The 15,625-nt window shown below is 36.4% G+C and overlaps 1 protein-coding gene and 1 long non-coding RNA gene across 22 annotated transcripts in view; one reads left to right on the top strand and one right to left on the bottom strand.

Moving 5' to 3' along the window:
* Positions 1 to 15,625, bottom strand: part of LOC119067738 (tropomodulin) — a 70,300-nt gene that overhangs the window by 29,312 nt on the left and 25,363 nt on the right. The window contains exon 1 of one of the 21 annotated variants that reach the window (XM_037170861.1): positions 967 to 1,126. The exons of 17 other annotated variants lie outside the window; for them this stretch is intronic. The gene's annotated coding sequence lies outside the window, so the exon portion shown is untranslated. Of the gene's footprint in view, positions 1 to 563; positions 585 to 645; positions 829 to 966; positions 1,127 to 15,625 lie in introns of those variants that run through there. 3 more of the 21 variants (XM_037170869.1, XM_037170863.1, XM_037170862.1) reach the window with 3 other exon arrangements.
* On the top strand, positions 3,302 to 9,806 carry LOC119067748. The gene is made up of 3 exons (XR_005086016.1): positions 3,302 to 3,312; positions 4,296 to 4,298; positions 9,586 to 9,806. It is a non-coding gene; the product is annotated as an uncharacterized LOC119067748 (long non-coding RNA).

Below are 15,625 nucleotides of genomic sequence, written 5' to 3'. Positions count from 1 at the left end.
AAATTTTTAGTTTGGAAGTGAATTCTGGCAAAAACCGTTCTTACACAGGAACAATTAATTGAAACATATCGCACCCCATGATCAAAACTGTGGTTTTCTCCACTATAGCAACCAACATACTTATGCAAAATGTGAGGCTTGGCAAAAACAAATTTCATCGAATGTTTTGCACGAATACCCTGGTTCGGTACTGTTCGTGTTATTGTATACTGGGGTTCACTTTATCGATTTTTCAACGAAAGTGTGGCAAAACATTCGATTCAAAAAACCGGCTAATTTAATTTAAATTTTTAAATAAATTCACTGTTCTCAATGCTGCAGATTCAATTGGAAGTTAACTAACAAAAAAAAAACATTAGTTGCATTGTGTTACCATGTAACACATAAAAAGCCATCAAAGTGTAGTACACTGGGATGTGATTTATGAGTTTAATTAATTTCTAAGGTTATGGTTGAGTTGAATGTCAAATAAATTTAATTTTCGATTAGTGACCCAGCATCACAACAATAAGGCTGTTTAAAGTCTATTGAATTTTACGAATCGATTTTTATTTTTTAGTTACCAAACTTCTCTGCAAATTGTTTGTTTGAATTGAGCACTTCAAAAAGCGAATTTTATGAGCACAAAACACGAGTCACAATCACCTTATGGGCATGGACAAAAATGACGTCAGAAAAGAAAATTAATTAATAACATAACTCGACACTGCGGTGTGTTTTAATGTCACTTCATTTGTGTGTTGTTTTTTTTCTGGGCTTGGTCGCGCTAAACCATAATCTCTCGTAAGATTAAAAAAAATATTATTCTTTATCCAAGAGAAACACCGAATGTGTATGTTGTTCACGTTGGTTCCATTCACTTTTTTTTTGTTCAATGTACTTGAGCAAACAATATGTACATTTGAAATTGGAATTTATTCTATTTGGTAATCGAGGCAAAATAACATTTACTCTATCTAATAATACCTTTATATTGAGAGTGTACACGGTACAATATTTGCAAAGGTTTTTTTTCTTTTCTTTTCGGATGGTTAAAATCAAATCTTTAACATTGATTTTGTTGAGCAACTAATAAAATTCAATACTCGAAACAGACTGAAATGTATTGTTACCTACTTTAGTAAACGTACCTCTCTATTCGGTTCCATTAAATGAATGATTATTTTTTTCCGCTTGAGAGCAACAGAGACCACTATGCATTGTCTGACGGAGAGTGGTGACATCGAAGTAGTACGAATATGAATGACCGTTTATGGCAGAAATGTGTTAGAGGAAGACACACACACACTGTACGTTCGGCGTTTTACAGCAGAGGCTTTACAATGTGAGCATAAAATATATCGTAAAATTGTGCAGAGTTCATTGAGATCATGTGTTTGTTATAATAGAGGGAATGTGAAGCAGTTTACCCTTCGTGTACGATTTGCGTTTGATAGATTTTCTGTGATATGAGTCATGTCAGTGTTGGTTACTTCCTGGTCGCACAAAACAGTGTCGCTTTTAGGTTTTTGGGCGCCATCGGGCAATTGGAAAAATAGGCGCCAATTTAGTAAAGCAAAATATTTTTTAAGGACCTCGGGCGCCATTATCTTCTGCTCCACTTCGAGCGCCACGGGCATTTGCCCATTCGGCCCATATGGAAAAGGCGGCACTGCCAGTGCCGCTTTTAGGTTTTGGGCGCCATCGGGCAATTGGAAAAATAGGCGCCAATTTAGTAAAGCAAAATATTTTTTAAGTACCTCGGGCGCCATTATCTTCTGCTCCACTTCGGGCGCCACGGGCATTTGCCCATTCGGCCCATATGGAAAAGGCGGCACTGTCAGTGCCGCTTTTAGGTTTTGGGCGCCATCGGGCAATTGGAAAAATAGGCGTCAATTTAGTAAAGCAAAGGACCTCGGGCGCCAATATCTTCTGCTCCACTTCGGGCGCCACGGGCATTTGCCCATTCGGCCCATATGGAAAAGGCGGCACTGTAAAATCATTCAAAATTTTACGTAAAATTTGAATTTAACTGCTCTTGTCTGCAGACTTGAGCGTCCGGTGTGAATTAGCTTAGAGTCAAACCACATCGAAATTTTCTGTCGTGAAGTGACAGTTTTGACATTGACATTTTTGACGTTGTCATTTTTGAAATCTGAAAAATGTCGTCATAACCTTAGAGTAATTATACCTCTAGAGGAAATTTGTACGACACAATATGGTCCCAACATCAGTTTGTATAATATTTCGTATACTTTTACACCAATACAAGTATGTGTTGACGATTTTGATGATTCAATTTGCTCTCTTAATTAAGATAGCAAACACACATACCAATAAACATTTCGTATTTCATGTTGGGACCACATATTTTACGTAATTTTGTTCGAAATTTCTTCTCTTGGTATAATTACTCTAAGGTCATAACCTCAATTTAAAACGTATCCTTATTGTAATATTTACGATAATACCGTAATATTATTCACAATTAATTGTTTAAAGACAAGTTTTGCGTTCAGTTCACGTTTTCAATTGAGGTTATGACGAAAATTTTCAGATGTCAATAGTGACAACGTCAAAAATGTCAATCTCAAAACTGTCACTTCACGACAAAAAGTTTCGATGTAGTTTGACTCTTAAGTATGGTTTCCACTCAACAAAAAGTATTCTGTGAGAGAGCCTTGAGAGAGCCATCTGTCAAATAGCTTTGTTCAATAAACAAAAAAAATCAATTTTGTCTCTCACACTGAGTAATTGTTTGGTAAGTGGAAATCAAGACTTATCCTCAGACAAATCGTTGCTTTGAACACAGCAGTTATGGCTGTCGTCTTATGAATACCCTCTCTTGCAACTACATTTATTAAGGTGGTAAAAATATGCCGTAGCTGCGCGTTGAATGTAGCCTTTGCATTTTAATTGGATAATTAGATGGTAGTCAACAGTGTAGCATTGTACAAACAAAGTAATATGGTGGTATTTTGACAGCGTCAAAACGAAGTTTGGTTTCTAGAGAGGCTATTGTTGTCGCCGCATCGTTTCGCTAGGTTTCGCACACAACTTTTTTAATTCTACCAAAACATCAGGGTTGGGTCACACTATTATCGCAAAAATGGGAGCAGCAAACAGTAGGAATATTGTCGAAAAACGACTCTAGCCAACGCACTTCAAGCAAAAGTGCTTCCAGTGACAGCTGTCAAATTGAGTTCTATTTTGTATGAAATTGTTCTTTTAGTGTTTTCCGGTTGTATATAACACACTGTTCAGTTTTTGTACCCTATATAGACTCATGCTCGAGCGAATATCCTCAATGGTTTTTCCCAACTGAAGGAGTGTGTATGGATTGATACTCTAGATAAGATATTTTCTCTATGTTTTTGTTAGTAAATCTGATAAGGACAGTTCTCGCATATTCACCGCATTACCTGTAAACGCATCATTTTATATTATAAACAAACTGGCGTTTACACTCAAAAAACTAGCCAATTTTTGTTCATTTTCACTTAATTCGGAAACGTGAAGGCTATTCGATGATTCGACTGAATTATTTGTGTAATAAATTAGCCTAAAGCACCGTGAGAGTTTTTCAGATTAGCGTTGAAATATATTTACCTAATTAAATTTGACGTGTGTGGATCACAATTAAACATAATTGTAAATTACATTGCGTCAAGCTAAAAGCTGATGCGTTGCCAACTCAATATTTGTTAAAAGCTAAACTGACATATTGGTGTAATGGACTCGACTAGACATCCTAGGGTCGATCATTCAATTTGTCATTTCGTTCGCATGAAAGAATTTAGATAATTTTTGTACAAATGCAACCGCCCTTCCACGTTCCACCTCGGTTCGATTTCATAGAAGATTAGTTTTCGAAAATAATGGTTTTAGTGTAGAAAAAAAAAAAAAATTCTCTGGTTTTGGTTTTAGATTTGCCTTTGCTGCAATAATATCAAGCGAACGCTATTCAATTATGCAATGTCCAGACGTGATAATTTAAGTTCGTCGTATAGAGGCAAACTTACAGCTGGTTAAAGTTATATTTGTATCAACATGACAATATCCTTTACACGCATGTCTTTAAACTTGTGGAACACTGGCGCCAAGCCGCTTTGTTATCTGATTTTATAAAATTTAACTTTAAGAGTGATATCGACAAATCTTCGGGTGATTTTTTAGACATTGAGAACAAGCGGTCTCCGATTTTAATGAGTGATAGCTCGTTGGATTCGTCTTTCAATTCTAGGAAACACGTATCTTTCACTTTGTCTAAAAAAATTGTTTTCTGTGAAAAGCGTTCAAAAGTGAAGACATGTCAGAGGGTACCGAAAACAGTTTTTCGACAATAACTCTAGAAAAAATGATTTTAAATTGTTGTAATGTTATACGAATGTCGGCCTTGGAAAGACCTACAGGTAGAGTATACGCACCGCTTGGTGAGGGTAGATCCACGAGAGTTACGACTAAAAATGTAGCGAATATTCGGAGAGTCCGCCTTCTCTGCAGCTTCGATGTTCCACGGAACTGAGTATGGGGTGCTGTAGCTGGCCTCACCCACTATCGTTCCACATATAAATGAACCCAGTACTTTTGTGCCAGCTATTTTGAGGCCAGCTAAAACACCCCATACTCAGTTTCGTGGAACATCGAAGCTGCAGAGAAGGTGGACTCTCCATTACATTTTTAGTCGTAATTCTCGTGGATCTACTCGCACCAAGCGGAACTGGTCGAATAAAAATAATGATTTGAATAATGGAATGTCCCTGTCTTCACGATTGACCTAAAGAAAAGTCTAATAATATTGTGGCTAATACAGTCGGAAACTTTCAAATAAGTGATACATTTTGTTTCAGCTGTTTTCCAGCTGATCCACTCATTTAAAAAAAAAGGGCCAATAGTTGTTTCTACGGGTGAACAATGTGTACGCATTCGCGTGATAATAGTAAAACCGTTGAAAGGCGTAAAACAGGATTTGTCTGTATGAACTGAAAAACAGCTGAAACCCAATGCGTGACTTATTTCAAAGTCATCGACTGTAGACATGTAATATCAACATATCAACAGAAAAACAGCAAAGTGCATCCAAACTAAGTTATGTTGTCCTGACCACTATCTATATGCAGTGAGGTTACAATTTTATGCTTCAGCTGATCGTGTCGATGATTCTGTATCTGCATCTGTATGTGTAAACGGTGTTCTCTCTCTCTCTCTCTCTCTCTCTCTCTGCGCGTATACCATTAAATAAGAACACGCGTTGATGAAACTGCAGCTGAAGCCGAAATGAAAAAGTAATCTTTATGTTCAAATCTCTCTGTTGCGTATTTTGAATCAAGCATTCGAAACAATAGGTAAACGTTCAGAGCAAGAGAAACCTAAATCTTAGGTAGAATCGCAATCGCTCCGTTAAGAAAATACTTCATCCGTTTATGTGATAGCTGAACGAAAGCCGGTGAATGAAAATAAATTTTTTAGAGAAAACTGTAAATTTTTCCTTTGTTTACTTTGCTGTCGTGACGAAAACGGAGCTAATCCGGAGTGCCGTTCTTATAAACGGACTGAGTGCGATTCCAACTTAATTATCAACTATAAGAGAAGAGAGGCGACTGTATTTTTCAGTTCTCTTTTCTCACTGCACTCATTTTCATCAGATGTTTCTTTTTTGCATATATGCATGGAAGAGCACATAAATGTTAATCTAATTTATTTTGCATTTCGTTCATTAATGAGTTGGAGCTTTCAGCTACTGATTCAGCCATTCGTTTCATAAGAAAAATTTGTCGAATTTTCATCTTATTACACTAAATAAGACCCATATTGATTCGAAGTGCTTCACCCCTTCACAACCCTGTGTCCTATATCTTGCAATATATACGCCATAACAGATCATCATCTTTTAAATGTGATGCTTTCAGGTCGAAGAGACATCAAGGGATATTTGAACTAAATCAAATCTAATTTCGCTCGATAGCACGTAAAATTTAAAAGAGATTTTGACGTATTATCAACTTAAGTACCGCTTAAACGGTCTTTTCGAAAACGAATATATATTGGGATGTCAAGCAAGATAAAGTTAGCCGATTGAAAACCTTTACATTAAATAGAAATTTAACGCAATAGATCATTGTCAATGTCGTTTGAGCTGTCAAATAAGTTGTCATTTTCACAAAGCTAACCTCAAACCGAACAAAAAAAGTATTGGATGGTGAGACGCCGCACAAATTTTCATACATTTCAAGGGGCGACATTTGACACTTTTTGAGAGAAGAAACCGCTATTTGACACTGATCTATAGATGTGAGTACACCGCATGCGTAAAATTCTAGTTAGGAACAAGATTGTCAGGAATTGTATCGATCACTCGTCTATGGAAATCGTGTGAACAATGTGAATGATCAAGAAGGCGATTTGAGAGAAATAAATCGAAGTAATCAGAATTAAAAGTCAGTCACAATTGTAAGATCGAAGAGAAATAAAGTCGATTATCGAACGAGATGTTCGGGGGGTTGCAGCCCCAATTATATTGTTTCATTGTAGATTCTAGAACTAGAAGTTGTGACAAAGATACTATGCACAGCAGTGGGATCCTGATTTTCACAAACGTCAATTTTACGCACTAGTGCGTAAATATGTCAATTTTTCGTACTAGTACGCCCAATTTGGCCATGCGCATACATAGCATTCGTAGTCATTTTCTCACAACAGCAGGTGAGCCTTTGTTGTGAAACACGCTACGTTGACCGCTGAAAAAAGTAGTAAATATCCTTTTCTCGGTTTGACTCGTGGCGCTCGCTATGATGTATATGTGTGAAATCGAGCTACAACTCGCGAAATTGCCTATAATCTACCGTCCACCACAGATACGTAAATAACTATATTCACGCCGCACGGATGAAAAGCAATTTCCCAAATTCCGGATCCGTTCCTGCACCAAACAATATTGACGATTTTGCTACATTCCATTCATTGTCAAAATTTTGATACTTAAGTTGTCATATTTCACATTTTTCATTCAAGGTCTTTGTAGAGATGAAAAAAAAATCAACAAATTGTACGGCTTTCACATTGTGTATCATGGTCGCATGTGACCTACTTATCAAAAATATTCTCTGTTTATTTACAGGATTTTCTTTTCTTTTTTCTTGATATTAAAAACACAATGTTCGAATAAAAAGCTTTAAAAATGCTCTCATCTCATGTCGATTTATGGTTTTTGTTGTTGTTCATGGAAAAACCAAAGAAAAATTGAAATTATCTCTGGTGTATGTACAAAGTGTACAACGGAAGCTTTAAAACATTTTTTATGCGATTTTGAGAAGGATAGAGAGGTTTAAGAAATTGTAAAACATTTTGTTTATTTAAAAAGAAACTTCTTGTACTAATTCCTAGTTTTATTTTCATGGAAATGTCAATAAATTTTTACTGTTTTACGAAATTCGTAAACAAATTTTGGTTTTCGCTACTACAATAAATAAAGAGAATTTGATAGAAATTAAAGGGAATCATCGATCTTCTGGTAGATTAGAAATTAAATGTTAATAATAAAAAACGCAAAATCAACAGTCAGTTCGGCTGAGTCAATAAAATAATTTTCCAGAACACAAATCGGACCAGCATACAATTCTGTCAATATGTCTTTCAACCATAAAACACATTAAACAAAAACCAAAAAATCTTCATTTAAATACTTCGAATACGAAATTATTTCCTTGTTTCGTATTAAGGAAAATGTTCAATGCAAAAATATAAAAATTTCATTACGGCGCACATTAATTTGCGCATCCCAGCTCTTTGGCAATCGCCCAAAGGTCTATACTTGGAGATCATCGCGCTTTTATTTCGACGGAATTATTTATAACCAACGATAACATTAAAGAAAAACGATTACTTTGCGCTGGTCATTACCCGTACGAAAAACGAATTTTCGGCTTTTTTCATTCTTCATATACATTTAAGTATTATATTTGTTTTACTTTACATTTTTCCACTGTTTTCATGTCGAAAATCATCTACTGACTCGGTACGTTTTCCACGATGAGAAAAAAAACAGAAACGTAAAAACGTTAAATGAGAAGAAAAAATGGAATAAATTCGAAGAAATCTATTTAATGAAAAGACGACAACTGATTTCACCGGTCAGTGGCCATGTTCAACATATGATAGAATTTTTTTTTTGTTTTTTTTTTTCGGGTATACTACCGAACAATTTTTAAAATCAACTACACAGACAAACAAATATCATTCGGAGTACTCGGCGGTTCAAAGTCAACAAAATAATGTAAAAGAAAACCCATTAAAGTCAGATTAAATGCAATTTAATTTAATTTATTTGGACATAGTGCTTAAGGAATTTTTCTACATAAATTTTTTGTCGTAGTTGACTTGTTGTTAATTTGAGTTTTATATTTTAATGATGTGAATTGGCTCAAGCGAAATAGATTTTTGTTTTCATTTTTTTTTTAAATAATAATTTGGTTGTTGCCTCTAGCAATATTTAGTTTACGTAAATTCGTTTCACACCGCAGGCGGGAAAATAGTCATTTTCTTCCCTCCGCTGAAACTACGGAAGGATTGTTGTGAAAAACGTTGTGTTTAACTTGGGGAGAAAAGTTGGAAATTTCATTTTCTTGGGTCACAACACCCCTTGAAATCCAATTTCTAACTTTTCTTCCCTTGCTGAAAAAGTAACTATTGTCTATGCCATTTTCTGGTTTCTGTTCTAAAAAGGAATTTTAAAATGTTGCAGCATCGTTCATACTTAAACCTGTTCTGGACGAGTGTCGTTTGTTATCGAAAACGACCGCAGGAATAAACGACAAGCTCATACTAATGCAATCTTAAAGCTATAAATATTTTATATAAACAAATGAAGTATAAGATTTAAACATGAATATTTTGGAAAATACTTAGATTGAATGAAGTAATAGATTCGATAGTACAACTACTAAAATGACGGTACTACCAGAAGAGGATAATTGAGCAATGATTTTATTTTGGCCAAGAGTCGAGATTCATATTTCAAAATTATAAATCTTATCTTATTATGTGTTCGCCACGGCGGATCGGTTGGTGCAAAATGGGTTGTGGACTTCTAACTTCCGGACAGGGCATGGGAAAATATGTGGCGTGGTAGAAAGCCCAGTTTTCGGTATGCCCAGAGACCGGATGACACCGGTGATTGACTTCACGAAGCGATTCGACGCTACCTTCTTAGGCAGAGCAGACTGGCTTAACGGCTGGCCAACTGGCCTATCAAGGGGAAGTAAAGTCAGATTCACTGACGGTTCGAAAACTCCAAATGGAACAGGAGCTGGAGTGTATGCCCCCGAAACGGGGCTAGGCAATTCCTTCCACCTGGGAGAGATCGCCAGCGTACCTCAGGCGGAGCTTTATGCGGCACTCATGGGAGCACATGAAACTCTGCCTATAGGGACGCAAGGCGAAGAGGTCCTTATATGTCTTGACAATATAGGAATGATCAAGGCACTCGTATCGCCCGTAGTCACCTCCAAGCTGGTGAAGGAATGTAAGGAATACCTGAACCTTCTTGGTCTGAGCAATCGGATCAATTTGGTCTGGGTACCAGGACATTCCGGCGTGGAGGGAAATGAGGAAGCAGATAAGCTGGCCAAAGAAGGCTCGGCGACTCAGGCAAACGGGCCAGAACCGTACCTTCCGATTCCCCAGTCAGAGTGTAAAAGAGCACTGGAAGACTGGGCTAAGCGTAAACACGCAGAACGCTGGGAAGCGTATAACGGAGGCGTTCACACGAAATGCTTCTTCCCTAAGCCTAACAAAAAATGGGCCAAAGATTTGCTCAAAATGGACCGAAATCGCATTAAAAGAGTATTATGAGCGATTACGGGACATTGCGGGCTGAATCGGCACATGAATAAGTTGAGGCTTTCGGACACTCCGAGATGTTCCTGCGACCTAGAAGAAGAAACGGGTGCACACTTGATATGTGACTGCCCCAAATTTCTTCAACTAAGACGCAGGATGCTCGGAGACTACGAGGTGGTTCCTTCGGAAATTGCTGCAATAGGACCTGACATCTTAGACAGGTTCCTATCGGCAACAGGAAGGCTACCATGATTTACATGATGACCGGGAATGGAAACAAAGGATCAACAGATCTGTGTTTCGAGATCTTAAATGATCGTCCCAAACTGATAAATCTATCTTATTATGTGAGCGGTTATTCTAGTCATCTGTTATCAACAACGGCAACAAAAACAAATGAATAGCTCTGGCTTGTACTCTGCTATATATCCAAATCTATGTTGAAACCAAGAAGTACAAGATTTGCTATCAATCATCTGTTGACAGCACGTTAACAAAAGAAGTAGCAGATGTAATGATTACATCATGATACGTTTGTCGTTTCTAAAAAGTTCCATCCATATTGTATTACAACATCTAGACATTTTTCCGAAATTTTTAATGCAACAGCAGAATTTGTTCATAACTCCACTTGTCTATAACAGATAAACCAAAATTTGAACGAAAAAAACTAACTAATAAAAGCCACTACTTCTAATCCTATTTCCATTTGTTACTTTCTTAGACATCAAACGAGATCATGATGTGTAAGCTTTGGACAGGAATACTTTATCATTATCCCGATTTGTCCTAATTGTGAAAAGTTCAATGTCAAAATTGGCAATAAAAGGTTGAGTTGAGCTTTTCATGAGCTTTAATTTCTTGGAGCATTTTGAATGAAAGTTGGTAATTTGTCGCGCGGACTACGTTTTCATGATGTTTTCAGCTGGTTCATAAACAACAAAGGACATAAGGTTCGTTAGAACTTTAAGTCTAAGTTTTATTGAACTAATCTGCCGTGTTAACCAAAAACATCGCATGTCTTTTCGCATTAGCTTTTAAGAGCCTTCGAAAGCTTCTGTCAGCTTCTTTTAGATTCCATTCAAAAAGTGGAACATTCGATTGGAATTCAAAAGAAGCTCGAAGCTCAAAAAAAATTCGAAAGCTTTTAAAAGCTAATGCGAAAACAAATGCGATGTTTTTGCTTAATACGGCAGTAATATCTGTGTAGAAACCTTTCTCTCTGCCCTCAACGTATTATACCTGCTCCCATTTTCAAACCTAAAGCACCAAAAATCGAAACAAGACCTAATGCAACAACGCCATTAGAATAGAATATAATTCCGTCATCTACACCATAATATTCCTACCATTGATGTTATGGAACGCGTTATAATTGCATTCAACTCCCGCTTATCAAACGAGTAACTTCACCGTTTGATGTTACATATTACGTATCGATAAATACATAATTAGTTCACCGAACCGGGACCATATAAAATTTAATTTTCAGATGACATAGTTCCATTTTCGCATAACTTTTTTTTTGAATGCAAAGAAACCGGTGAGCGAAATGTGTATGATTACAACAACATTAATAAATTACATAAGAAATTCAACTGTCGGTAGTGTGTATGCCACACAGTTTCGCGTTCTCCTTCCCTCTCAAAAAACAGCGTAAGGAAATTTTCTTTTAATTTAAAAACATGCATGGCTTGGCATCATTGTAACAATTATAAATTTGTACCGAGGAATATAATCACACAGATTCACCGTAGTATGAAAAATGAAGACTTTATGTTAACAGAAGCGTCAACGATTGTATACAAGTGAATAGAGCAAGAGCAATAAGACAGTCATCTAATTAAAGAGCACTAATGACTCTTTTTGTATGTGTGGTACTGCGACTAGTTGGGCAGAATATAATATTATGTCTGCATCGATTGAGTCCTTGTTGATTTTTTTATTTCATTTTAAAGCTGTGCGCCCTTTATTCTGAGTTATGTTATCGGTATTTTCCTAACGCATGCGAGTGCTGGAATCGAAATCGCTAAAAAAAGTCTTTTAGCATAAGTTAGGGTTTCCTAATGCATGCAATTGCAGCACTTACCTCCGGTTGGAGCTACAAGGCTCTCATTCGCTATAAAACATTTTAGCATATGTTAGGAACAATTTTCTTCCTAAACGACGTGGGCCATAAGCGACGAAGTCACGATATTTCAACACTAGTTGGGAAAAACACTTTGTGCCACCGAGAATTGAAATACGACTCTTTTCAGCACTCATTTTAGTGTTGTAAAGTGACTTATTTCAGCACCCGTTTGATGTGATATTACAACACTCAAAGCAGTGTTGATATGGAATTTGTATGAGTTGTTACAGCATTCGTTTGAGAAAATGCAAAGCAATGTGATCGATCAAATTTGAAGAGTGATTGTTTACAATGAAAATTATGATTTTTTGTGCTCTTGTCTATTTCAATTCTCGGTTGGCACAAAGCATGATGTGTTACACGTATTGTAATGAGATTTTTTCAGCACACGACCCAATTTTCCTTACTCGCTCCGCTCGTCAGGAAAACTTGGGTCTAGTGCTGAAAAAATCAACATTACAATACTTGTAACACAACATACTATTATGTACAGCAGGACGATCAAAGTAGTGCGTAAATGGATTTTCGTGTGTATGCTTTTTCGCACTAGTGCGCCGAAGTGACGTTCATCAAAATGGGAACCTCCTGTACATAAAATCTTGTTCCTAACCTTAGCCCAAGTGGAAATTCTTTGCATACGATGTGTTGTTGGCTTGATTTTCGACTCGGGTTGACCGTTTTCACATCTACTGCCAACATTTTCCATTTAGACAAGTGTTATGAAAATAGCTATTATGTACAGCAGTGCTATCGAAATAGCGAATTTTGCAGGAATTAGACTCCCTGTGCTTCCCACTGTCCATAAAATCTTGTTCTTAACTTGTGCGTTAACTGAATTTCATCTACTGTAACGTCAAAATATTCATAATTGATACGAATCCCTGTTTCAGTATCTACATGTCACATATTGTAGTGGATGCTACACATATCAGTAAATTGACAATTGGATGCAAATCTCTTATTAAAGTAGATGCCTCACATGTGTGCTAGTTATGGCTGACGATGTGTTTTTGCATGAAAATAATGAATCTTTTGACTAAAATTATGTCAATTTGTGGTGACTTTGACATTACAGTAGAAAAAACCTTTTCCCTAACTCGTGAGTATATCGTGGCTTTTCGCATACGACGCGACACGTTGCCGATACGAGCGAAGCGAGTACTCTCCTCTAATGCGCAAAGCAACCCCGTTTAATAACTAGTTAGCAAAATATCTAGATTACAGAGATGGGGACGATGATATCATTGGCACGTGTTAGGAAAATAGCTATTACATGTTGAGGGTGTGGTAATAAATGCTTGAGCTAACTAGTTACTTTTTGATGATACCGGATGATAATGGAATATTCTTGGTACAATGACCTCAGATATTTTTTTCTTCTCAATGAAAAAAAAAACCTCAACCAAAAACAGAGAAAATGGAAAAAGTTATTTTGAGAAGATTTTTTTTCCATTCGTTCATATTTAAAATAAGTAAAAAAAAAAAATCTAAAACGAATCTGCCATGTGCGAGTGTGTAGGCATGTGTATTCACCTATATTTACAAACACAAACGATCATCAGCCTGGTTTATGTTAAAGGAAAATGCAATTTATTTTGATTGCTAACAGATTCGAGTAATACACATATTATACATAGTATGTATTACATACACCCAATGACTGACTGACTGACGGTGTATTATAGTGTAAACAGTTGGAAAACTGGAAGAGCAATGATCAAAAGCGAGCCATCAGAACAGTCGGACCGTTTGCTGCGACTGAGCCCCGTACAAACCCGTATATCTATTGCGTACGTGACCCTAGTGCGTCTGTCACCCTACTTTGACCGTAAGCCTATTGCGCCGGTTAATGTAGTTAAAGTAAAATTATTATGTAATGTATACATCTTACAAATTGCGCATAGCGCAATTACGAAGCCCCGTACGACGTTCCTTTCAAATGAAACAAAAATTTCAAATCGCCCTAAAATTTTATTTTTTGAAGGGCCTAGTATGGGCCTCAGTCCGAGGACCCAAATTTAAATTTTTTTTCAACTACATTCTATTCGGCCTTTGATTACCTTCCAAATGAAACAAAAATTACGAAAAACGGATGAAATTTGCTCGAGTTATATGTAAAATACACATAGGGCCCTAGTATCGGCCTCAGTCCGAGGACCCAAATTTAAATTTTTTTTCAACTACATTCTATTCGGCCTTTGATTACCTTCCAAATGAAACAAAAATTACGAAAAACGGATGAAATTTGCTCGAGTTATATGTAAAATACACATAGGGCCCTAGTAACGGCCTTAGTCCAAGGATCCAAATTTAATTTTTTTTTCAACAACATTCTATTCGGCCTTTGATTACCTTCCAAATGACACAAAAGTTACGAAAAACGGATGAAATTTACTCGAGTTGTATGTAAAATACACATAGGGCCCTAGTAGCGGCCTTAGTCCGAGGACCCAAATTTAATTTTTTTTCAACAACATTCTATTCGGCCTTTGATTACCTTCCAAATGAAAGAAAAATTACGAAAAACGGATGAAATTTACTCGAGTTATATGTGAAATACACATAGGGCCCTAGTAGCATTTCACTTCTAAGGTCCTAACTCACGGTCCACTCACCCGATTTTAAAAAACTTTTTTTTCCTGGATTGGTATTGACAATACCTATCATTTGCCATCGTTTATTTTGCCATAAATATCACCAAAAGACCTTAAATCACTTAGGTGGCCCTAACTCACGAAGGGCCGACCCGAATATGCCCATCTTCGAACTTAGCCTCACTATTTCGACTATCTTTCAGAGAAAAAAAAATTTTTGAAATCGGATTTGATTTACTCAAGATATCGACGTGACAGACGGACAGACGGACAGACGGACAGACAAAATTTTTATTGCAGATTCGTCATCTATGAACATAGGCAAACACTTTGCCCTTACCGTCTGCTTCGAATTCCATCAATTACACACGGCATCGTAATCCTATAAGCCCCTTTGTACTTCGTACGGGGCTAAAAAAATCCAACAGAAACGGTTATTCATGGCAAGTTGAGGAAGTAGACACATATTCCATTTGCCAGCTTACGAGCTGCACATAAATAGTATTTTTAATGCATTATTTATAAAATTAGGTACCCCGTTTCTGCAGCCGGAATATTGGAACAAATTGAAAAAGTTAAAATTTAATTTCAGTTCAATTTTCGAGTTTATTAACCAACAAAAAAAAAACACTTAAAATTTTGTATCATAATTTGCATGCACTTAAACCCCATAAATTGAATCATTTTATTAATTGTTTTGACAAACTATTTAATTTATTTCGGTATTTTTGCCTGAAAATTATTCGAAAGATTTATGTTCATGAAATTATTTAACCAAAAAAAATTGCGATAGATAATTTCTGCGCAGAAAAACCATTTTTATAATCATCCAGGAAATGTGTTTTGCATCAATAAAATTTTATTTTGAAAGAGTGTTTTATAAGAGGTGTACAACAGTACGTGATAAAATGGCAGCCAAGTGTGCGAATTTTCCGATGCGGGAACATCATAAGACTACAATGCAAATTTTGCTAATTAGACATTCATTTAACTACTAACCGAATCTTTTGAGCCAAGTACTATAATTTTCATTACATGAACTAAGGCTGGAATCACACGATCAATTTTCGATTGCCGGGGCTGT

Source organism: Bradysia coprophila (assembly GCF_014529535.1).
Source record: "Bradysia coprophila strain Holo2 chromosome X unlocalized genomic scaffold, BU_Bcop_v1 contig_128, whole genome shotgun sequence".
Lineage (NCBI taxonomy): Eukaryota > Metazoa > Arthropoda > Insecta > Diptera > Sciaridae > Bradysia > Bradysia coprophila.
The sequence above is the reverse complement of the archived record's forward strand: the minus strand, read 5'-3'. Positions and strand labels throughout refer to the sequence as shown.